Source organism: Corvus hawaiiensis, chromosome 1 (genome assembly GCF_020740725.1).
Source record: "Corvus hawaiiensis isolate bCorHaw1 chromosome 1, bCorHaw1.pri.cur, whole genome shotgun sequence".
Lineage (NCBI taxonomy): Eukaryota > Metazoa > Chordata > Aves > Passeriformes > Corvidae > Corvus > Corvus hawaiiensis.
The window spans coordinates 14955582-14978557 of NC_063213.1; the positions used below are offsets into that span (position 1 = coordinate 14955582).

At 40.3% G+C, this 22976-nt stretch overlaps 1 long non-coding RNA gene across 1 annotated transcript; it reads right to left on the reverse strand.

The window, feature by feature from the left end:
• Positions 1-15745: 15745 nt before the first annotated feature.
• LOC125321243 lies at positions 15746-17065 on the reverse strand. The gene is made up of 2 exons (XR_007201498.1): positions 16478-17065; positions 15746-16047 (listed from the first exon to the last, which is right to left on the reverse strand). It is a non-coding gene; the product is annotated as an uncharacterized LOC125321243 (long non-coding RNA).
• Between the last annotated feature and the right edge of the window lie 5911 nt (positions 17066-22976).

Below are 22976 nucleotides of genomic sequence, written 5' to 3' on the forward strand. Positions count from 1 at the left end.
TCCCCCGCCCGCCCCCCTCCCTCCCTCCCCTCCCCCCCGGACCTGGTTTACGACACTGGGTGGTTTTACTTTTACATCACCTTCCTACACCTAGTGCTCGCCCGGAACCTTGTTGCCACGGGAGACGGGCGCTTTACGGCAGCGCGTTTGAACGGCGGCGGGGGAAAAGTTGCGCCCGCAGGTACCGGCAGCGGCGGCAGCGCCCGGGGGGGCTCGGGGCCCCCGACCCCCGCGCTGCCGGGGCGGGGCGGGGCCGGGGCCGTGGTGAGGGGCGTCGGTGGTCACCGGCCCCCGGGGCGGCGCCTGGGGATCCCCGCGGGGTAGTCCCGCAGCCCCGCGCTGAGGGGCCGGCCCTGCGCCCGCCCCGCTGCCAGGTGCGGCCCCCGGCAGCCGCCCCCAGGTGCGGCGGGGCCGCGGCTCCCCCGCCCCGCGGGGCTGTCCCGGCGCGGGGCCGCGCTCCCGGCCCGCGGTGCCCGCACCTGGCGGGGTGCGCAGCGCTGCGGGAGCGGCCGGGGCTCCCCGGGATCGGCGGCTGCTCTTGCAGGGCTGAGCGAGAAGCGAACAGCTGGACCGCAGTGACGCCGTTCCACCGTACGTGAAATCTGCCGCACTTGGGCTTTCCTTACTCATACTTTCCTGTGTCACGAAGAGGAGGAGAGGTATAAAATTCTCTGCCCTAAAAAATAAAGAGACCAGTTTTTCACGGATGATTAATGAGCAACCTCTGTTGTGCTTAATAAACTTATTTAATGTATTAAAAATTAAGTATTTATTTACTCTTGCTTTTCACTTCAGGCGATAAAATAATTTAGTAAGTTTGCTTCTAGCTTTCCTTATTTCTCTTTTTTTTTCATTCTCTTGGCATGATTCTGTAGAATTTATAGTTCTGTGCTTCTGGGGAATTCTTTTATCTAAACAAATTAAATTTCAGTGAAAGCATTTCACTTAATGGGATACTTTCAATACGAAATTGATACACTACAGAACTTGAGGCCTTCAGCTGTTCTACATTGTCATATCCTACATCCTGTATATTCACATTCTGTAACAAGTCACCTCATTTCATGGAAGCAGCAAAACATGTATCTAGGAAATGAACTATTGAACACTGCCAGTTTATGGGCATACCTCGCATCAGAAGGTCCCACAAAAGTCTGGACAATCAGAAGGGCTTAGAAAAGAAGTATTGGGCTAAAACAGATGCAGAATTAGGTAAAGATCCAAAGGGATATTTTCCTAATTAATTGTACCCTCAAAAATATACAAGAGCCTTGGGTTTGGATACTCACATGAGAACAGCGTTTGCAGGTATCAATCATTTGTCTGATAGCTCTCAAAAAATTAGTAAGTGTAGGTGTATTGTTTTTACCTATGTATCTTTACTCAGTGATGGTTGGCTGCTGACCTCAACATTTTAAACCCAAGACTGGTTAAAGAAGGGTAGCAAATCAAACAGTACCAGGTGCTTGATGGACTAATGGGAGTCATTCAGAAGCATTAGATTTGGCATCATCTGAGAGTACTGAACCCCGAATACGAGGATGGCTAAGAACTGCAGCATGAAACCAACTACAAGATAAGAGTGACACTCATCACCCCAAATTTCGAGTGAGCAAATTACAAAGTTTAAGGCAGAGTTTTGTTTTTAGTTCAACATCCTTGCTTGTCAAGTTTCTGTGCAGAAGATAACCCATGGCTGTGAAACTGTTTGCAAATGAGTGCTTAAGGTCTTTTGGAATTGTTGGATGCTCTTTATCATTCTGTGGATGAATTTGAGGATGAACCAAAATATGATATAGGTTTTCATGCTAAGTTTTTAGTTTCTTAAGTTTAGTCATGTTTTTAGAAGGCAGTTACAAATAATAAATATCTGTAAGCAGATTTGTAGATTTGTAAGAATATTCTCCTGTATGCCCACACAAAGTTCGAGGCCTTCTTCAAGCAACTTTGAAGAGCTTATTGCTTATTTTCATTGAGTTTTATCACTTTTCACCTCTGGATAAGAATTCTTGTCTCTTCCTTTTGAGCAATTTTTGTTTCCTAACAGAATGAGAAGAGAAGCAGTCTCCTGGTGTTTGTTGTGCTCTTTTTCCAATAGCCTTAATGTCTGTTTGAACTTGAGTCTCTTGAGATTTCCAAGCAACTGGGAGAAACTGCTGACAACTCCTGGTGCCCATTACTTTCTGAAAGGCAGAACTGGAACTGGCAGGAACATTAGTAGCTGTACACTGCTACAATTTGGATAAATGAGAAGAGAAAACCAAAGCAACCTTTTTATATGTTATCTTTGAGACCAAGGAGGTCTAGAAACTAAAAAAATCAGAGGATAATGTTTTGCATCAAGTTTTTGATGACCCAAATCACTATTCATTGTGAAAAGTGTCTCATTCATGACTTGTAAATAGATATGTAAACAGGGTGGGGTTTTGGGATTTGATTTTTAAACTTTAATATATTTAATCTGGGCAACTGGGTGCTTCACATCTTTGTATATGAAGTTCCCATTGTTTACTGTCCTAAATTAAGGATGCAGCCACCATAAAAGGATTTTTGCCTTCTACATTCTTCTAATCCTGGATGAAAAGCAACTAGGTAAAATTCCTGCTATTTTTGTCATGTTCTGCAGTACATGAACATGTTGAATATGTAATTTCAACTGGTTTGTGCTGCAAGAATGGAAAATCCGCGTTTTCTTTATGGTGCACAGCTTTCAATCTGACTTTTCAGTCAATGATGCAGGAATTAATTAATGTATTCATTTGCAAAATCTCAGCAAAGAGGTATATTTCTGCATCCTCCTAAATGTGGCAGTCTTGAGAAGATATCTCTTTAAAGGAGGAATTCTAAGACAGTGGTAATCCACAACAATTTCTAGTAATATAATTTGTATGGGAATTTAGGCAACCTAAATAGGCATATTGTAGTTAAAACATGAGATTGCATAGCTGCAGTACTTCACTTTTCTTAAAATTTATTTCCACTGTCTGAAGACAAGAATAAAATACTTCCATAGTCAGACTGTTTTATGGATGCTCAAAAACCAGCTAATGATTCTTACAGACAGTTTTTCCTATTTTAAAAATGTTCCTGTATGTTATGTTACGATTTATGATCTCTTAAGTATATATCATTAAATAAAAGCAGTACTCTGTTTGTATTCCTACTCCTTATTGATGCTTAGGAAATGAAGTTTCACATCCTGTCTTGAGTAGTCTAGATTTAAGGGTGTTCATTTAGTTTAATGAATTTAGTCATTAATGGAAAATTATTATTTCTTGTGTGTTGTTTCTTGTTTCATTCCTGATTTGTGGAGATTCTTTCTTTCTTTCTTTCTTTTTTTTTTCTGATTTCCATAAGTGAAACTTTATTTTCAATTCCATGTATTTCTTGGAATGTCAGTTCCTAGAATTTATTTTTCAGTTGCTGATTATTTCTTTTAGATTTTTGTTAAATGCACTTATGCTCCTCTACAGGAATTGTAGTTGAAAGATTTGTTAGGAGAACAATGACACAGAAATACATAGTTTGCTGCAGCTGGGGAACTAATCTTGAATAAAATGTTGATTTTAGAGGTAACAACATGGAGGTGTAGTGCCCTTTCAGATGGTCTTCCAACTTCTATTTATGCTTCAAAATGAATCTAATAAGTTTTGAAGGTGTACCCTGGGATGTTGTATAGTCTCAAAAAAAGATAAAGCTGCTTGAAATTTTCACATTCATTTAGAGCAGACTTTGTAAATATTTATCACGGGAAATTACCTTTTTTTACACTTTCCTCATCTCATAATTTTGTTCTCTGTTTCCATACTTTACCATGAATTTACTTGTTCATTTAAAGCTTGAAGCTTATGAGGTCTTATAAACTGTCATGTCTTTGCACAACTTAAGGAGATTGTACCTGCTTGAAAGATGTAAATGTGAGGGTGTAACTCTGCCATAAGTCATCAATAAGTACATAGCTATAGATAGCTATAATGACTTGCATATATGCAATGGACTTTTCTAATGTCTTCCTTGTTAAGAAAACATGTGCGTGAAGGTCACAAAGGCCTTCAAACCCATTTTGTTTCTCTTGCTCTTCTTTTGCCCTACTTGTTGCATACTGTTTTTCTCTTGAAAGCACTTAGCCTGTGCTGACACCTATGTCAGGTTAGTATGCTGTAAAAAATGAATGTACCAGAACATAACAAGGACCTACTGTTCCATTCTTATACTAATTTTGATTTGCAGTGTGATCTCTGTTTCAGAGCCTTCACACAAGCAAAAAATGATTTGAGAAAAAACTTGAAAAGGTAATTTCACATTCTTCGTCTGAAAGGCAAACCTTGTGTATTCAAAATGGAATGGTAATGCAAATTTGGGTATAAGTGGTAGATAGTGAGCAGTTGTGGGGTTTTTATGTTTGTTTTCAAAATACCTGGAATTTCAGATGAAAATGTCTACTTCAATACTTTATTTTCTACCACTAGATGCAGCAGAAAAATGCTGTTTCAAAATACTATTTTTTGTTTTAAATTACATCTGAACTTGTGGCTGATTAAATTACACTTGTAGTGCAGTTAGATTGCCTGCTTCTATTAGTAGCATGTTTTCAATTTATCTTTGTTTATGATGACTCTGCTAAGTGTTCTTATTCTTTATACTAATTAAATACTAATGCGTTGCGAATATTTTCACATATGGTTCATGGTTTTTTTGCTTCTGTAACTTCCACTCTATTTCTGATTTAGTTCTGCTCCGTAGCCCTCTTGCTGTTTGCTGTCTCACAGTTTTGTGCAATTGCTCATTTGGATCTCGTTTGGGGTTATTCCCTTTGTTATGATGTCTGTACAGCTGGTTCACACAGCTCATTAAATCCCAACTTAAAATTGATTTCCTTATTATTTCATTGCATATTCTTTGCATTTATATTTGGGGCTTTTAGTAGTTGAAACACATTCTAATGTTAGGCGTTACTCATTTGTTATCTCTTGTTTTGGTTTTTTCTCACTTTAAGTGCATAATGCTTCTCCAGAGAATGTTTGCTAATACATAAAAGGAAAGCTGTTTTTCTGGAGCTTGCAGTGTTTCTTCTGAATGTACAGAATTAACATAAAGAAAAACAGAAAAAAAAGTATGAGAGTCTACTAAAACAAACAAATAAATACAGTTGAAAGTCTCATTTTGCTTAAGACACCTCAACATATCATCAGCCAATGCCGTAAGGAGAAACAGAGATATTGTAATGGTTAATTTCTGGAATTTGAAGCGAAGCTTTGATGCACTCAGTGTAGTTGGTCTGATTCTCAGGGTTGGCAAGGTCTGTCTGGTAGTTACAAACATATGGTGTTAAAAAGCAGTATGTCTGAAACTCAGATGCATAGACCAAACTTGTTGGAACTACCAAGCTGTGTAAAATTCTAGCGTAATTATATCTGAGTTGAGTTTATTGGAGCAGGGAACAGCAGTTCAGTGCAAGAACGATCATGTGTTGATACAGAATTGGAAAGGGATTGTGATTCTCACATAAGGCTATGCATATCAAGAATTTTTGGTTGCAATATCAAAAAGGAAAGCCTAGTTTGGATCCATACAAATAATAAAGTTTTCTGTTTTCCCTTGTGGAAATAAAAGTCTGAAAAGATTTTATGTGGGATCATCTAGAAAATGTCTTTTTTTACCCAACTATTAAAAGCCTGCATTAGACCAATTGTGAAAGCTGAGCAGGTGGTCCACAGGTTTCTATGAACTAAATTGTTTGAAAAGTCACTTTATTAAGTTCCCTGTTCTTACTGGGGAGATTTGAACAGAGATATCTATGGTGGGTGATATCTTAAATCCCTGGGATTTAGATATTAAGAAGAACTTTCATTTTCTTTTATTGATGACTAAATACTGTAAAAAGGACAAGACCTCCTGTGTCATCCTAAGAGAAGGACTTTAAAACACTCTCTACACCACTTAGATAAATGTTATGGACATTAGGTTATAATCTTTCTCTAGTTCCATGATTATTTTAAGTATTTTATAACCAAAAATATTCATCAGTAAAGATGAAGACCATCTGAATTTTCTTTAGGAAGTTGAATTTCCATCATTGCTGAGTGACAATGGTTCAGATTTTTATTAGAAGAGGATATAATTGAACGTTGGTTTTTAATATCCTGGAGGAACTAGGTGACTACTGGAAATTCATATTAAAGATTGGTCATACCCAATGTTTCGTGCATGCTGGGCTTGTTCTGAATAGCCCAAGTCGGTTGCTGAAGAGCAGTCAGGTAGAGAAAACACAAGTTTAAAGGTCTGCAGGTGGTTAGGTAGAGTGAAGAATTAGGTAGATTAGGGAATACCAGAGGCGGATCTTCATATGCCCAGAGAATTTAACTGAAAAATCCTGAGTAACTGGAATTAGGTTGAATCTGAAAATAGTAATTCAGAGCTTTGTATGTGTCTCCAGGATCTTGACTGACCACTGTTTGCAAATACAAAAAAGCTATCTGAAGTAATAAAATTAAAATTTGATTTGGTTTAGGTAATTTCATTTTATTTAAAGATTCATTACCTATTTCAGTTGCTGTTGGTAGGCCTTCAGTGGAGCAGTTGAGTTCTTGCAGGCAATGAGTAGCTCCTGTTTAGTAACCATGTTAGGTGACCATGTGTGGGACTCAGCTGCCTCACATAGTTTTACTTCTGGGCCATTCCCTCCAACTGCCTTTGTAGTTAGTGGGTATGGATGCTAAAAAGCAGGAGCAGAGGAATTTTCCAGCTGCTGAAGCATTTTATGAAGTTTTCCTTTCTCATGCTTTAGCTGCGAAACAGTGAAAGACAGTTTTGTAAACAATATTGCAGGTGCAAGCTGTTTGTGTCTTTGTTTTCCACACCGGGAAAAATATTTTGGAAATGGGTGTTATGTTCAGCCTATCGCTCTGGAAGGCGGATGGTCAAACACCCAATGGTGTTACGCCACTCTTGTGAACAAAGCTATATAAGCTGAGTTACAGAATTAAATACAGCCACTTCTGGCCTTTGAACCCCATCCTGGACTGTGTCGTTCTTGGTGCAACAGCAACAAGTGGGGATCTAGTCAGCAGAGCCTGGTACATCTCACAGGCACGTAAGTAAAGTGAGATGAATTCCAACCCATGTCTTACTCCTGACATCAGTCCAGTCAGTGAGGTATATTTTCCTGTCATGAGGTGTTTGGGGTTTTGGAGATGACTTCATTCCTCTGCTCTAATTTTCACTCCCAGTTTAGTGGGGTGAATAGTCCTAGAATTTGTTGTCTCACCTGCAGCTGATGTCTGTTTTGCCAAATATATTTAGACACTGTTTCATGACAAGGCCATCTATGTGGATTTTCATATAATGTACTATATATCACACAACACCGAAAGAAACAAATGCATTTGTTATGGCATGAAAAAAATTGCTTTTTTTTCCCCACAAATACTTGAAATCCAGACAATTGTTTATAAAACATCTGGGCAGTCTTAACATAGAGACAATAACTGTGGAGGCCTTATTCTGCAGAGATGTGCAATTCTAAAGTTCAAAGTTTGTTTCCGCAGCCAGATGTATTTGGATTCATCATTGCAGCATCTTTCAGAGAAGGATAGAAGGAATTTGCTTAATTGTTATTAATAATAGTACTTTGGTGCCATGTCATTTATTCTAAATAATGTCAAGAACTACATGGGATTCACTGCTAGATTTTGGTGTTACATTAATTTGCGAAATGGAAAAGCTCCTCGCTTCAATGGTGTTCTTCACCATGAATCCAGGACTGTACCTACCGTGCATTCTTCACCTTAGGCTGCTTCATCTTTAGTTGCTGATTGCTTCATAAATACTGCTCTGCTCCTAAATAGCGTTTACACATTGTGTAATGTTTTTATCTTAACACTGTTTCTTGCTTAAATGTTTATTCCAGAAGGTTGGAAAAATTATGTTTGCAACTCCTGTTAATTTCCCCTTTGACAGGTAGCTTATGGGCAACTATTTTTCAGACTCTATTTCAAGACATTCTAACTACAGGCTAGTCTTAATCTGAGTCAAATCACAGTCACGTTTTCTCTTGAACAGTAATGCACTACATCTGTTTTACAGCCTCTGTAACTGCATTTTAAGGACATATGCATAGCTTGGGCCTCCATTCTCCTTAAACTGATGCATACTGCTATGAATTCTAAGCAAACTGTTTTGGTGCCTTTTTCCCAGCTTGTTTTTCCTGTGGAATAGTGATGGATAACCCTTTCTGTTGACTTGGGCAAGATCAGAGAAAAAAAAAGCAAACAGACAGACCTGTCCATTGCTGTGACTACCTAGTCTGAAATGCCAAACTTAGCAAACAGGCCGTTCTTCATACATGAAAGAAAATATAGACACAGTACCCAGCCAGCCAGGAATCACCAAACATACCAGAGCAAAGCCCATGGCTAAAATGAAATGGAAATATTTCATGTAAATTCATCTGTGTGTTCTTTTACTTGCTTGCAACACAATGCTGTCTCTCATGTCCTACTACACCAGAGCTCAGGTTGCCATTCTTTATTAGCTTTTCTTACCTTTCAGAATATTAAAAAATATGCAAAACAATTTTAGATAACATTTAAGATGTGTATCTTTTACTACAGTTTGTTTATATATACACACACATGCATAAAGCTATTTTTAAAGATTAGGAAGGTCACAAAGTCATGGGCTTGGCCTAGATTCATGATCCCTTGGTTATACCCGCATCTGGCTGCCCCATCCATTCCCAGATTACTGCCACCGCAGCCAAGGCTGCTGTTCAAATCTCCATGTATTAGCAAACTGAAAACAGCAGTAGGCCAAATTAAAAAGGCTCCACTGGACCAGCAGCTGCAGACCCACTCTTTCTCCCATTTGTGTGAAGTGGCTGAAGAGGCTACTGTTTCCAGCTATAGGATCAATGTTCTTTTCAGCTGCTCCAACTATACACAGCCTGGATGGCAACATTACAGAATGGAAATTTTAATGCTTCTCTTTTCAGTCACAGAGTTTTAATTTTATCCTATAATATGTTAGCTACATTACCCCATCTCTTCCTGCAGCTTGAGAAGGTGTGTCACTTGGCAATGTGTTAATGTATCTTTCCTCCTTGTTCAAAATAGTTTCCAAATCCTAATCATGCAGGTTATGCAAACCGCACTCTGAAGACGGTCTTGGAACTTCCGTGGAAGGCAGTCCTGGGCAGGTGCTTCTGTGTGATTTTGACTTATGCAATATATGGAAGGTCATACATCATGTCAGAAACATTTCATTCATCAGAGTAGTCTTCCCAAATGCTTTGAGAAACTAGACAAAATGGGAAATTCCTTAACCAAGAAGTGTTTGAGGATTCATTTGGTCTTTTCTTGTTCCAACAACTTCTACTGTACTGTTAACCACCAGCTAAGGGGACACATCTCTGTTGGGGAATAGCATGGGGGCATGGATAGCAGAAAAGTTCCAAATACTTTTTATTCCACTTTCCTGATAAGAAAAGATTCAGGTTTCTCCAAACCTTTTGCTCTTCCCCCTCATAATCTTAACAAATTCATCAGAAAACTATTTTCTTCCTCAATTAAAAGAATGTCAAAAACACTTCCCTTTTGCAGTCCTACTTGGATCTAAATCTGCATTTGACATTTCATGCTACACCCAGTTCCAACAGATGTAGGCTCTGTGGCCTTGCAATTAGGTACTATGTTAAGTGATATCTAATTTTAGGACATGCCATATGGCTCTCCCTGTATTCTCCTAGATCGTGTATGAAAGGTGAGCATGCTGTTTCATTACAGAGATCCATTACTTCCTGAAGTCATGGGAAGACTCCTGCTTCCTCAAGAAGATGCAGTGCTCCTTGGACCACAATCCACCAGCAGGCTTTTTAGAGCCCTTCTACATCCTGGTTAAAGATAGGATCTCAAAAAGAAAATATAGGCATCAATTAATATCGGGACATTGATCCCTAGCCTGAGAATGTAAATTTCAGGATGAGTATGTAGCAGTAATTTTTCTATCTTTCCCTTTAGAAGATGCTATTTGATGTTAGGGACTAGTAATCTCCAATTTTTAAGTTACTATTAATTTCAGTGAACAGACCTGTCTTCTGTTATCTGACCATCTGGGATCCTTTTATAAGAAAAATATCATTCAGTATTAGCAAGAATATTTTAGCTTGCCATATTTAATCAAAATATATTGAAGCAAGATGCAAAGCAGTAGCGGATAGAAGCTGAATTCCTCTGCAAGATGCTAAGTGAGAATAACTTTCCTGTCTAAAGAGAGTCGAAGAGTTTAAGAAATTAGCTTCGGGTTATGCAGAAAATAATAAGGAGCAGTGATTTAATAATAACACAGTTAAATATAATTATAATAATAAAACACACAAAGATTAATATACATTGACTATATATTAGGACATTTTAGGGGTTAAGATGTACATTGAGCAGAGTGTCAGGTTTTTCTCTGTGCCTCTCCCATTAGGAATTAGATCACATTCCACAAGGCTAAAGGTAATTACCTTGTTTTCATTTTCCATGATGAATTTTTTGGTGCTGCTCTGTCCAGTTCTAACCACGTGTTTCCTAAACAGAGTCTGTCTGACCAGTGGTAAGTGCTCTGCTTGCTGGCAATGCATCCATCACAGGGAGCGCATTCCCTCCTCACCTGGCAGCACTGCTTATCCAACTGTTCCCAGAGTGGGAATCTACAGAAGGCACTTAGAGACAGAGGAAGCTATTCCTTGGAAATCAGGGCTCTTTGAGATGAACAGAGGGAGGTTTTGGGATAATGCCTCATCACATTCTACTGAGTCAAGTCAGCATTAAGGGAATACATATTCTCTCTTGGGAGTCCTAGTTACAGCTGAGGATCTTAGGAAGTTACAGAAGGAAAGAAAGAGAGCCGCTGGAGTCCTTTCATATCCTCTTCTTTTGAGTATCCAAGGAAAATACAAGGAGGGCCCCATTACTCATGGAACCCAAGAACTGCAATTTCAGATTCTACCCAGCATCAATCCCACTGATTTAATCCACAGGACTCTACTGAAGAAGGATTTTTGGGGTGATCAATTAGTCACTACTAGGTACCTACAGAACTGTCTGTAGTGGGCATTACTGTAAGATTTGCTAGCATCAGTGTTCTGTCTTTTCTACACACAGCTGCAGGTGCTTGGTCTCCATTTCTTCTTACCTGAATTGATGTACATGGCATCCAGGTTTTTTTGTGTGTGTGTATTTAGTATTTTGTAACAATTTATATCATTGCAAGAGTGTTTCAATGCAATTTGTTGAGGGTAATTAGTTGCCCTTCAAGGAAGTAAAAACTAAAAAGCAGCTGTGGTCCTTTCTTGGAGTGGCACAGCTGAAATAGATCCATTGCCCACAACTGAATGGTAGGTAAATTTGTCAGGAGTCAGCTGTGCAGAGGGATGGGTGGAAGTAGGTGTCACTGGCACACGACTGGAAAATCTGCTCTTGCAAAGGCAGAGAGAGTCAACAAGAGAAGTAAAACCGTGCTTTGGGGAGAAAGTCCAGTGAAAGAACTTTGTTGTCAAAGTGCTGCTTAAAACGAGATATGAAATGGCAAGCAACACAACTGCCTTCTAGTATTTAATTCCTGCCTGGTTAGCGGCGCCATAAGCCAGAGGTTTCTGGAAACTCTCCTGATGTGCATTTGGCAGCCAACAGCCTCAGGAGGGGCTCACTCCCTGGGGGTGGGTGCCCCTGCTCGGCGCTGCTCCCCCACTTCCCGAGCCCCCCCTCTGCATCTCCCCGGGGAAAGCTCCATTAGCCCCCTATTAGCAGAGCGAGGCAGCCAGATCAGGTTGGAAGACATCCTGCAGCATGAGCTGGTAATTAAGGATCCTCAATTAAGCAGAGCCTTGAGGCAAGAGGATGACCTCTCTCTGGGAGGAACAGGTGGGGCTGTAAATCAGTGTAAGTCGCTTGAGAACTCTTGGGGTTTGTTTGGGGTTTTTTGGTTTTGAAGAGGATTTTTGTTTGTTTTCTCATTTTAATTATATATGTATTACATAATTATATGAGTGGTTTAGAATGAACTGCTCCAAAATAGTGAAGCATAGATAAAGAACAAGAGAATTACCACATATTTGAATTAGTAATCATCCCAAGAATCTTGAGTACAAATTTTTGATACAGAGCATTATAAAAAAATAACAAAGCTACTGGTTAGTGGGATATCAGGGAGACGCCCCAAATAATTATCTGAAAATGACCAGTGTCTTGAATGTCTCAAAGTGAAAGTCCTATGGATTAGGAGCTCCATTTTCTGGCACACAGTGCATTGCTTTCAGCCATGTTTTATTCTTCATTTTTGTCTGTCCACTTTCAGATGTAACTAATCTCCCCTGGGTGGAGATTCCAGCATTACTGCAGAAACTGTCCTGCTGCACATTCCATAATAAAAAATACGCCACAACAGGTTATATTTAACAAGGAAAAGAGGAATAGAAAGTGGTACATCTGCACAATGAATATAATATAGCATTGACTTGGAATTTCCTGACTTCTGCAGTGCTTCCAAAGTAATAATGCATTAATAGAATTACACTTAGCTTTCTGCTTTTAAAAGGAAAATATTTGAAAGCAAAAGTATTTTCATCTTCCAAGTTCTTCTGGCTCCATGTGTGAGATAGTGGAAATAACACAGGGCTGTGTAACCACAGCAAACAAGTGGGGTGGGAATTCTGTTGCTGCTTGGCTGGCCCAAAGCAGAGCAGTAGTGAAGCCTGTATTTTGGATTTAATAGGTAAAAGTTTTTTTTCCCCCCTAAACTCCATTCATTTCTATGGGTGAATATAAAATTACTCAGTTGTAGACAGAGCTGGTGGTGACCAGAATTACTGATGTCTGTCATTTCCATTATAAGAGGCAGATTTTAGTTAGCTATAATTTCAGCTGTTGGTTGGTTGAAATTTTACCTGATTAGGCAGGACTTTCCTTTGCTGGCGAAGTCCTGCAGTCTGACTTTTTCGAGTCAGAAGTTCAGCAAAATTTTTCATCAGTATCTATCAAGCAATTAAGCAAAAATATTTTATTTTGACCGTATAGAGAAGCCCTGTATTTTAAGCTTGCTTAAAATTTGGCTCCCCATCTTGTTGGGATGTCTTTTCTGCTTTCTGTGGAAAGTCTCAGAAGTTGTAGATATTTGTTCAAATTTAGCACATGGATGACCAATAAAAAAAAAAAGAAAAAAAAAATCCATTTACTTGACCATGCTCCAAAGCACGGACAGAATTAGATCACTGAGAAACACTTGATTGATCTACCAGTAAAAACGTTGGAAGGCAGCAGAAACATGTACATATTTAACCTCCCAGAAATTTTAACTTTAGTGGGGCTTAGCTGGTGAAATGCGTAGTTATTTTTCTTACCTGTTTTACCAGTAAAATTCCCTGATACTTACAAAACTTTGAAGTGTAGTTTTTATACTCCCTCTTATAAATCAATTTTGTCTGTAGTGTCACTGTAAAACCAAAAGCATGACTGCCTGACTCACTGGCTGCTTCCTAGATATTTCTCTGGAACGCATTATCAGCTACTCTTTGGATACTGACATTTTTAACCATAATAAAAAAAATGTGGAAGACGTGTAAAGATGACATAATTTTGAGGTCAGTGAAGATTATTTTACATACAGCACTCTATCTTAGTTCCATTCTCTGTTTAGTCTCTTTTTAGCATCCATCTCACTGCTAACAAATAGGGATGTTATTGATGTAACAGTCAGAGGCTCTGGTACTTCCTCAGTGCTCTACCAAAGTGAAAATCTCTTCTGTACTTCATTGTCCTTCTATCCTCCCCCTATTATTTTTTTGCTGTCATCAGTAAGATCTAAAAAATAAAAAGTTGTAAAACTTGAATTACTACTGATAAATAAACAGCCTTATTAGTGTTCACAGAAGCAGTACCGATCTTCTGTTTCCATTATTAGAGAGATGTGTTTGTTTTCCTTCACAGGTAACTCAGTATGTCAATAATTTTAGATATTGAGTTTTGATACTTCACTGTTTTCCCATGGGAGTATTTGGAGATAAGTTCACAAACCAGCAGGTTTTAAATAAGACATATTGCTCCTAGTTTGGAAACAGCCCTTAGAGCTGGATGTGCTGGACACGGAACACCCAGGGGCCTGACAGACAGGCTAATGCTGTCTTTGCCAACTCTCCATGAGAAGCTGGTGGATATTGAGTCAGTCCCTGGAAGTTGTCTGTCTTCTTCCATTTAACTGCAGGCTTAGAGCAAGTCTGAGCAGCTTTTCCTGTGGTGAGCTTAAGCGTGGGATCAGTGCAAACACATATGTTCTTGTGGCTTCATTGGATCCAGAAAATCTGGTGGGAGTATGTCTGCAACCTAGTCGTGATTGCTGCAAGCTGTGAGCGTGACCAGGGACACTGCAGAGCTTCAAAACCTTGGGAAGACTATTGTTAAGGCTAATGACATTGGATATGCAACTGATTTACAGTGTGCTGAAAGCATCCTTCCTATAAAAGATATGTAAGAAAAAGCAGTGTGAACTGTGACTTTTTGATGAGCAAGTCTGACACATTGCTGCATCCTAAAATTTTCTGGGAAGATTTTGTTTGGGTTTTTTTATTTTTCAGACTAAAGATATAATACTGATTTTCAGTAACTAAAAATTGCAATGTGTAGGGTGTTTACAACTTCTAGAACCTAAATCAAGGTTTTGTCTACCACCTATATGGTATCTACTTACTCCATGCCCTATTATTTAGCTTAGGGGAAAAAAATGTGCAGGTGTTACTTTTTTTCCATCTGTTCTATAACCTCTGATACTGAGCTCCTAAAAAGCTCAATGCAGACTAAACAGATTATAGTCAAAACAGTAAGGTTGCTTTTCATGCATTCTTTAAATCAGATGTTTTAATTATAGCTTTTAGTTTGTTTGTTAATTAGAAAACAGGTCCACAATGTGGTATCTATCTACTTCCATTTGAATCAATAAACAGAAAAGTCATGAGAAAGGGACCTCTTCCCTTCAGGGAGTCTTTTCTTGTTAGTGTTGACTCAGGTTGTTAGTGCTTATTCTTGTCTCCTTTCCTCTTCTTCTTACTTCCCAGTCTTTTCTCTTTCAGTTCCCCCTTGTTTCCCAACGTGGGTAAGATCTGTTGTCTTTCACATTAGCATCCATGCATTTGTCCTTCATATTTATTTGCCTGCTCTGTCATGAGCGTGCTGTATTTTTCAGTTTGCATTGTGAAAGTAAGGTCTTTAACCAGGCTGAATAATGCTTTTTAAGCCAATAAAATGTTCAAATGTGAGTTTCATTGTAAGTGAAACAAGAGAAATACTTCAGCTATAAATAATGGATATGTACTTTCAAATAACATGTGAGACCTGTTTGGAATAATCCTGAAGGTTTGCCTCCCATCTGAAAATCACAGTTCTGGCTGAGAAATGAGTACTTCATGTGCTTGCAACTCGATTAAACTGAGATACATTACTAAATGGTCTGACTTTTTCTGTTTGCTCTGTGCTTTGGATGGCGTAGTCAGATTTTATAACTTCTCTTTTATGGTTTTCTGAATCCAGTTCCTGCAAAGACTTAACGTGTATATTTTACTTAATTTTGGCTGTCTGTGTAGAGACTTTTTAGATTTGGGACCATGATTAGTTTCTTCCTTGCTGAACAGACCACTGTAAATTTCAACAGGGAAGCAGAAAAGCCCCTTAACAAATTTTAAGGAAGCTTCTAAAACAATGATTTGAGGATGTACTATTTAAAGTGAATTGCATCAGGTACTGAGGTATTTTGAAATAAAAGATGTCTGAGTAACAGTGACCTGATTTTTGTGTGTTCAGACTTGCTACTGCACACTGTGAAGTTAGAAACTATTTGTAAGGGAGTGAATAATCAGAAATTCAAATGTAGCCAAAATGCTGTGGTGTTTGAGGGATGCAACTCCCACTCATTTAACTGTTAGTGCAGGGTGTATTGGGTCCCTGCAGACTCTAGACACACCTTGCTTGTACTCCATACTTCTCCTGTGTGTCAACTCTGAAGGGCTTTTCCCACAATCTGGAAATAAAGAAAGGTCAGTTAAAACAAATACCATAAAAGGACAAGGTAAAATTTTTCAAATTTTAGAGTCATTATCTATCTTCAAATCCCCTCACTAGACCTACATTAAAATAATGATCACAACCCAAATATAGAATATTTGAACTGCCCTTTTCCAGGCCAGATGTGCTATGTTATGTAATTCCATTTCAGGGTGATTGCTGGAGCTTGGAGTAAAAAGAGAATGAACATATTGTAGGTATTGCTCCAAAGAGCAAACATCATAAAAAAACGTTATAAAACTCAAGGCCTTGAGCAAAACATTTTAGCAAATGTAGGTTCTACACAGAGCCTTGTCGACATACAGGCTGAATTCTTCAGCAAAGTACAATCCAGCCAGAGATTGCAAAAAGGCACAAATACGCATCCCAACACCAGCCCAGTTTACCTGGACACATTGTAACTCCTCCGAACTCGCTCCTTCACGCATGGCTCACTTCTAAGTCAAATGCGCTACAACAGAAATATTCTCCATGTGCTTTCCAAAACCCTATTAAATTGAAACCATCCAAGCAAGTAGTTGTTGATATGTGTGTGCAACAGGCTTTCCAGAAATTCTTTGTAAATAAAGCATCAATGTTTTCCACTGCTTGCAGGGAGAAAATTTGCTGAGTTCAGAGCACTGTGATCGATCCACACTGCGAAGTCACAAATGGAAAAACAAAGGATAATCACTGTCCATTTTTTGCACTGCTGATGTATTAATCAGACTCCATTTTCTTCACTACTTCAAACTGCACTCTCAGGATGATGTGCCAGCCTCCTGCCTCCATCGCTTATGTAGCTGTCCCCTCTGTCACTGCAGCCAGAGATGGGACAGCACACTTGCCACTTGAAGCATTTCACAGTTGTGATCTCAAGCAGAGGACAAATATCTACACAAAGCATTGGCGAGGAAATTATACTGGGGAAAGACTTGGAGCATCTACAGCAAGTGTCTGAACACATATAGGGAGTGCACTACAAGAGCCACTGAGCTCAGTCAGCTCAGGGTGCATTTCTTCTTTTTCAAAACTCTTTTCACTGTGAAGAAAATTTTCTTCCTTTTCAGGCGTTCTGTAGCGAGGGCAAAAATAGGAACCCAATTAGGCCTGGCCTCACTGCAGGGAGAAGAGAGCGGGCGAGGACAGAGGAGGCTGTGCCGTGGTTATGCCTAGGGCACAACCTGCACAGGAACTCCCTGTACCTCAAGAGAAACGTGACCTTTAGCGGCTCACTTGTTCTCAGAAGGGATGGCAGAGCAGCTATCCTTGGCAAGAGCAGCAGGGGAGGCTCTATCTGAGCCCTGTTCCCTGAGGGGCTAAGCCTTGGGGTGTTTATATTTTAGGCAACCTTTACTTCCACCTTGTAGACTGATGATGAAAGGTAGGATAAATAGTCTTTTCCCAAGCTGTTAAAGAGAAACCTGCTTCCCTCTGGGAGAGGGACTCAGCAGTAAATGGGGAGCCTTTGCAGGGTATATAAGTGTCTGCATGGCTTCAGACTCTTTGTGAAGCTGACCAAGGGGTAGGAATAGGCAGGGTAGTTCAAGGTAGGTAGTTCAAGCACAGCAGATACCAGTAATCTGCCAACTCTTCTTAAGACTCACTCCATCTCTATGCTAACTGGGCCAGTCTGAGATCTCTGGCTGAGCCTAGGGAAGGCTGGTGTGCCTGCATAGCTCTCAAGTGTTGTTTAGAAAAGTCGTCATGGGTTTTCAAACCTATTCAGTTCTGCAAATATGTTTCATTGCTATGGTATTTCTAGATCCGTGCCCCTTTTTTTTGCTTACCATCAATAACATGAATAGGAGAGATTTAAAGACAGCAATCACGTCTCCTCTCTGGCTTTATTTGGCCACGGGTTTTTGTAGTCTCATAAGGTAGTTTACTCATAAAATAAACTGCTTAACCTCATAGCCTTACTCTGCACCTATCCATCCCAATTTGACTTTGTCTTTTCTGAATGTGAGCATCCCAGTTATACAAAAGATGTCAGGAGAGGTGTCCAATGCCTTGGACAAGGGCCTGAATTCTTCCTATGTGCTGCCAATGCTTTTCTGTATCCTATGATCATGTTTTGCATCCTATAATCATGTTTGTAATTTATCAGGACAATCCTGTCTCGGCTGCACTAATCCTGTGATCAGCCAGCAAGTTCATGCTTATCTCGCTTCTCTGTTGTTTCCATTTTGTTCTTGTTGTTAGTTAAAATTCTTGATCTCACACCTTCTACTTTTAAGTTTCTGCTTATTTCTAGTACCTCACTCCCCATTCCTGACTTTTTCTGGGAAAAAAAAAAATGTTGATGGTGCCACCTTATCTATTGATTTTTTTTTCAAGACACTGGTATTTTATGCAAAATAATAATGTAAACTCTCAGTGGAAGAATCAGGAGGCCTTGCACTTTTTGAAATTGAATTAATACTGGAAGTCATAGGCAGTGTGTGCCTGCTAACTGCACCAGGGCAGGCAGCTTGTGGAAAGCAAGTGTTGTAGTGGCTGGCAACACTCACAGAGTCTGCAGATCACAGGGAATGACTGTAGGAAGTTTATACAATTGATTAAAATGTATTGTGCACAGTCATCAAAAATGCCCCACAATATTTGTAATGATGTATTTTGTTCTAATCTTTGCTTGCATAATATCAAAGGAACATCTATTTCTAGATAAAATAAATGTAAATGGATATAACTGAGCCTGACAAGGTTATCACTCTCCGGTTGCTGGAGGTAAGATGAGAGAGAAAATATATTCACTGTCCTGTTACCAATAAAATTCTAAAAACTCACAGGTGGAGATTTTGCTGCTTTTGGGGCTGGTACAGCAGGTCTGTGAGTGGCCATGGAGTAGAAACAGCAGTGATCCATGTGTTCCACAAAGGTGGGCTTGAAGAAGCATTAGAGATTTTACAGCAGCTGAAACATAAATAAAGGAGAAAGGCAAATGTCTGAGGATGAGTCAGCCAAGAGGTGAATGCAGTTACTTGTAAGTGGGCTGTTTTGTAGATCACATTGAGATTTCGTAGCCAAGATAAGGCTGCAGAGTCTGGGCTTGAACTTTTTAGAAATCTTTGATTAATTGCGAGTGGATGATCCATCTAAAATGTTCCTTCTTCTCTCTCTCTCTCTCTTTTATTCAGCTCCTATTTCTTTAGCTTTCTGTTCTCTTGCCTTTTCCTTTTTCTCTGTAATTTTTTTCTCTAATTAAATATAAATAAAAAGGACTTCATGTTCTATGCTGTCACTTATGATACATAACTTCGCAGCAGAAATCCCACATTCAGTAGTGATTTTAACTGACAGATTGTAATTAAATAAAGATAGATGGTTTATACATTTCAACTGTGTATCTGCGTTTCTTGTCGTCTGTGTGGTTTTGTTTTCCGGGTTAACTGACTTTTAACATGTGTACACATATAAGTATTTCTGCTTTTCTATCTGATCAGATTAGTATTATTTAGGTCACCTCTAGTCAAGCAAGCCATGCTGGTATGGCAATGTCAGCTAGCGGAGGGACGGGTTTGGGTATTTTTTGTTGAGCTGGTTTTTTTTCCCTGTCTAACTGGGGAAAATCTGAGTTTAACGTGCAGTGAAATTAGAAGAATCCACAAAAGGACACAACAAAAATTCATGCTGCTTTTTTTTTTTCTTTTTTTTTTTCCTGAGAGAGCTAATTTTCATTTGGGTAAAACTCCACAGGTGAGATTGGTGTTCTTTTTCTTCGTTTTGCCCCCTTTTGCCGGCGGAGCGCGGCTGCCCGCCTGGCTGCGCGGTCCCGGCGGAGAACTCCCCGCGGCAGCCGGAGCGGCTCCGCGTCGGGGATGCGCAGGGTCCGTCCCCGCCGCTCGGCCGGGAGCGCTGGGTCCCCGGCGGGGCAGGAGGAGCGGCAGGAGCCGGCCCGGGGGCAGGCTCGGCACCGCCCGCGCCCTGGCACAGCCGGCCCTTGGCGGCCGCAGAGCCGATGTGTTTCCCTGTGTCCTGCCAATTCCAGGCAGACGGGCCGGCCGCGGGAACAGCTGCAGAGCAGGAAGCGAACCCAGAAAGAGCTGAAAGCTGATGTTGAGCAGCAGCAGCAGGCGGGACGGAGGATGCCTGATGCAGCTCTGCTCCTTCGACCGTGTAGCACATTCCCGCTGGGACCGCGGATGCGCCGCAACGGCAGCGATCGCCCTCCTGCAGGAGCACTTCTGTGCTAAACGTCAGGCAGGAAGCAAACCTGAGTGCACTGAGGCAAAAAACCTCATGTCATTTCAAAAAAAAAAAACCTACAAGTTAACTATAGTTATTAACTATTATATTTATTAACTATTATATTAACTGTAGTTTTCACAACATAAAATCCTATTATCTTAGAAAGTGAAATTATTTTCTTTTTTAGCCTTGCTGGCTTTTTGAGAAGAGGCCTCTTCTTTTATGGTCATTTCTCATTTCTTATGGAGATGATCTGCACCCTCAGGAGACCTAAAACAGTCCCCCCAGTTCTGCATGGAACAAGGCAACCCCAGCTCCTGGTATACTTTCCACAGAAGAGGATGCTGTGAAACAGGAAAATTTGATTCCTTCCTGTGGGTCTTATTCACATCTATCTTGGTAATCCCACTTCTTGTTAGCAGAAATACTAAAGACTGAGAAAACTTAGTTTATACTATTCTGCTCCAGACCTCTGGAGCAGCCTATATCACTGCAGCCTACCTACTTTGTCTGTATTCAGTCCCTTTCGGTGTCAATGTTGCTCACTGGGAATTTGTTATAAAGAAAAACCTTAAATGCAAACTACTTCCCAGGCCAGTAAGAAAAATTTAAACACTTCAGGCATTCAGTCTGTGATTCAGAGATTTATTTATAAAACTGTTGATTTTGGGACATGAAACCATTGCATTTAAACTGCAAAAGTGAGTCATATTTGTGGGAGGTAATTACTACCAGAAAGCACAACTAGCTTTTGTAGGTTTCTCTGTAAAGTGTCCACTTACCATCCGCAACTGCTAAAAATAACATGCTTTGTTGAATTTCAGCAAAAGTTATCTTTACAGAATTATGTGGCTTTATACATGTATTCTGTTTTTCTGACATATGAAGAAATAAATGACTCACATGCCTGAGAATTTATTTGAGTGTTTTATATGGACTGTCCTGACCAGGTATCTTGTTTGGCTTATATGGTTTTCATGAAAGGCAAAGACTTTGTGGTAACTTCTAGAGAGAAGCCATTTAGCATGGGAACAGTGATTGCAGCAAACACTTAGGAGCAGTGTTTGTTCATCAGAAAGGTCTCCAATTTCTTCTTTCATCCAAACCCACAATAATCTACTCGGTCCGTTCTCTTCTCCATGTTAATAGATTTTGGGAGCTGAGGGAGTTCCAGATGTCCAACACCTGCAGAAGCTGCTTGCAGAGCTGAAGGGAACTTTCCTCATTATCCCTCAGTCACGACTGAGGAATTCAAGTTTATTTAACTTGTGGTCACTTAGCAGCACACCCTACTAGCAGATGAGTCAGATGGTATGCCACCTATCCCAAGAGAATACCCTGCAAGTGGGTTCAGAAAAATAATATCATCCATCCTGGCATAGTAGGCTTTGAACAGTTTTTCCCATGTCAATCAGCGAGAACTTAAGGTGCACCATGAACCCAGGCAGCCTTTCATTGCTAGCAGACCAAAAATGGAGCTGCTACTCAGCAGTTAAACCACAGTGCTCTGAGTACCTCCTTCCCCTCCACAATGGGCAGTTATAGAAGAGGCCTTCCTTTAAAAACTGCTATTACCTGTATGTATGATTTGCCAGGAATCAGGTAGTGTCTGCTACATTTCCCAGGAATCTTGTGTCAAGATCATGGTCAGGAAGTCTTTCCCCTGTCCCCCCTGCTCTTCCAAAGTGAATCCAGCTCCCACCAACTCCATAGCCTTGGTGAGGTGATGGGGTCAGAGATGGGGAGCATGGGACTTGCACTTGCCATTCCATGGCTTTCTGAGGAAGAAATCGAAGCATTATCATCCTTAGCTATACTCCTTTGAGCAGCCCCACCATATTTTACCCACATTTTTTTGAAAAATAAGCACTTATTTTATTTTTCCTGGCTTTAAATATGTTTTTCCCCCCTGGGATCAGGTTTTAATTACCAGCTGGCTCTGGACAAATGTGCTACATTTGGCCATGGCAGCAGAGCTGACTACCAGAGGGCTTGTTCACATAAAGTGAGCTCCCCATGCTGCTGGGATGCCACCCTGATGTACCCACCCAGGAAGACGGCTGAGTGACTGTCAACCCACACTTGGAGACACCACACATGAGGGATGTCCTGGTGGTCAGGAAAAGTCAGGACTGTCTCTTGTCACTAAGATTAACTCAATTGGTAAGAGCAGGGTGCTGGTAATGCCAAGGTCATGCATTCGATCCCTGAACAGGGCATTCACTTAAGTTGGACTCAATGAACTTTGTGGGTACATCCCAGCTCAGAATATTCACTGATTCTGTGAAACCTATTCCTTTTTTTGCTCACAGGGAGCTTTCAGAGCTACCTTTCTTCACTCCTGACTATCAGCATTGAATTGCACTTGGGTACACTTTACACTTTTATCTTTACAGGTGGTGGTAAAGGGCTTTTCCCACTTCCTAACTCACCTGCCCTACAACACAGCCACTTTGTCTTATTCCTTCTTCTGGCTGCAAGCTGCTGCTCTGGGTTAGGGTGAACTTTTCTTCTATGGTGCTTTGTCTGGACCTCTCTACACCCTGACCCCATCATTTTTAAACATGATTAGTTAGTAGTGTCTCCTGTATATTACTGGAAGAAGAAACTCCTTAATGCTATGCCTCCTTTTCTAACAGGAAACACCTTGCCAGAGCACTGAGGTGAGACAGCCCAGATCTTGCACCAGGAGAGATTTACTCTGTGTCTTCTTGC